The following is a 2781-nucleotide window of genomic DNA, read 5'->3' as shown; positions in this document are numbered from 1 at the left end:
GAACATGGGAACAAGTAAAAGTCAAATACAAGAATATTCTTCAAAATGGTAGTATTTAATTATTATACTGTATTTTTAAAAGCAACTTCTTCCTATTTAAAAGCCACTGTTAAATGATTTGTTTATAACAGCCACCAAGAAAAAGGCTGAAAAAACAAAACAGGTGGAGGTCCTGCACCACCACACTACCCCAGCAGAGGAGCTGGCCCCTGGATTAAATGAACACCGAGCCCTTGTGGAGGGCATCCCCGGGGGCAGCTCCTCCTCAGACCCAATGCCAGGGACCAGTGGCAGCAACACATTCATTACTGGTAGGCTAAATGAGCTTTCTCTTAGTACATGTAATGTTATTTGTTGCGATTCAACTAAATGTAGTATAATTCAAATGGCTGTTACAGTAATTTCAACCAAAAATGCAAACTTCTCAACTTTTTGTTAGTATAAAATTTTTCTCTGAGTTAATGTTACATTATACTTTTTTTCAGTGGAGTTAATTCTAATTACAACCCCCCCCCCCCCCCACCCCCTTTTTTTGCAGTTTTACAAAATACACCAAGACTTTTACCTGTTCCCAAGCAAGTGGTGGCTAAGGCATATGCGGTAAGTTGTGTACTTTTCCCAACTTGCATTAAGGGAAGAAAATTTAACACTTTATAACACCCATTTATTTCTATTGCACAGGACAGTGAAGAAACCCTCTCAGAAGACTGTCCCTTGGAGGAAGAACCTGTAAGTGCATAAATAACTTTACACTAATTTGTGTATACTTGTGTACCTATTCTTTCTGCCTTCAATATGAGTTTCAGGAGTCCATAGCTGGAGAAAGGCTTGAAGAAGAGTCTGCACAAGCAACTGATTCAGAGGTGGACAGTGTTGTACTTTTATTTTTTACTTTTGAGGCATGTTTTGACTGTCTTTTTCATTCACAAATAGACACAGGGTGACATCCGTTCCCTTTTATAAAAGGCATCTTCAACAAAAAATTGAATATTTGGAGTTAAAAAAATGCAAATTAAGAGGAGAAATTCAACTTGACGACTTGAGAAAGAGAAAATTTTCACTACAGATCGAGTTGCTTCAACAGGAACTTCAGAGTAAGTGCAAATACACCATTTGACACATAGTAGTATTGCCGACTTTACATAACCATCTCTTATTGCAGGCAAAAGATGACTTGCTGGCAGTTCTCCATAAAGACTAATCACTTAAATAAAACTACAGGAACTAAGCATATGTGTGTTGTCTTTTTTATTAAACATTCAAAAATGGTGCTCCACAATTCTGTCCCGTGCAGCTCTGCCACTAGGTTGGTCCATGTGCACTGGCTGGAGGTCGTCATTATCAGGCTGCACCCTCACCACAGGGATCCTCTCTTTTCTGATGGTGGCAATATTGTACAATATGACGCATGCAACAATAATGTCACACGCCCTGTCAGGTACAACCCTCAGACTTTTCAGACACTGAAATCTTTGCTTCAGTTGTCCAAACGTCATTTCAATGCGTGCCCTCCTGGCTAGAGCAGCATTGTATCCGGTTTGTGATCCAGGGTTTGGGTCAGGGAAGGGCGTCATAAAATACTGCCTGCAGGCATAGCCACTGTCTCCAAGCAGGATCCCGTCAAAATCCCCTGTAATGGAAAATGCCATTTTGTTAGGCTCAGCATAAGTGTGTTTAATACTGTGACCCTGACATTTGTTTCCTTACCACGTTCAAATAATGTAAATAAATGTGACTCTCGGAAAATCCTCGAGTCATGAACTGATCCTGGCCATTTTGCCTCCACATTTGTGATCAGATGCAGTCACACAACATCTATGAGATTTTAGTCAGTCAACTACATAACTTTTGATTCCATTCCTTTTTTTTTTTTTTTTTTTTTTAACTAATATTGCTAACCTGGAAAATTAAATTGTACAGTAATTTACCTGCACATTTACACTGTGAAACCCCTTTCGACTTACAAAATCCACTTCATTTGGGCCTGGTGGGGCCTTGATGGGGATGTGTGTGCAGTCTATGGCACCAATTACATTAGGGAAGCCTGAAAGACATACTATAGGTACTACTTTTTGGCATGGTCATGATTGCATTTCATTAACGAATAAAAATGAACCTGCACTAGCAAAAAATTCTGCTTTACAACCTTGGGTCTTAAGTGGCTTGGAAATGCCACAAAAAACCCTAAAAACTGCTTCAGTGCCAGGTACACTTTGCGAATGGCATGACAGACAGCACTCTTCACCAAGTTCTCGGCATCGCCAATGGTGTAAAGAAAAGTGCCACTCGCAAAAAATCTGAGGGCAACGCACACACAGTCTGCGCAGTTGTCAAAGCCCGACTCCTCCGTGTTTAACACTTAATGTGTGGTTCCAACAAATTAATTATGTAAATAACGCCCTCACGGGAAAAATTATATCTTTCCAAAATTACACTGTCGCGCTGCGCTAAAGGATCCTGTCTGTCTCACAATACGCGTAATATTCGAAAAGCTCGGCGAATTATTCTTGCACCTTCCGCAACAGGTTGCTGTCTTAAAAACGGACAAGACATGGCTACGGCAGACAGACTTCCCTATCTCCTCCCCTTTATACAGCTGCAATCTAATCTTGTTTACATGAAATAAGCCTGCTTGCGGCTTAATTTAGCGCACCTGTTGCTATGACAGCAAATCCGGGATGAGTTTCGAAGAACCAAACGATCCAAGATCATGCCAAATCGTCAACAATGAAATCCTGCTAACTGAGTTAGCGACGTACGAAGAACGGACCTCTGATCTGA

General features: G+C 40.7%; 1 long non-coding RNA gene and 1 pseudogene across 1 annotated transcript; one reads left to right on the top strand and one right to left on the bottom strand.

Annotated features, from left to right (window-relative positions):
* Nucleotides 1-269: 269 nt before the first annotated feature.
* On the top strand, nt 270-1296 carry LOC118560059. The gene is made up of 5 exons (XR_004929044.1): nt 270-311; nt 539-600; nt 682-863; nt 934-1094; nt 1163-1296. It is a non-coding gene; the product is annotated as an uncharacterized LOC118560059 (long non-coding RNA).
* Nucleotides 1297-1331: 35 nt separating this feature from the next.
* LOC118560062 lies at nt 1332-2553 on the bottom strand (annotated as a pseudogene).
* Between the last annotated feature and the right edge of the window lie 228 nt (nt 2554-2781).

Source organism: Fundulus heteroclitus, unplaced genomic scaffold, assembly GCF_011125445.2.
Source record: "Fundulus heteroclitus isolate FHET01 unplaced genomic scaffold, MU-UCD_Fhet_4.1 scaffold_371, whole genome shotgun sequence".
NCBI lineage: Eukaryota > Metazoa > Chordata > Actinopteri > Cyprinodontiformes > Fundulidae > Fundulus > Fundulus heteroclitus.
This window is presented reverse-complemented; position numbering and strand designations above follow the sequence as displayed.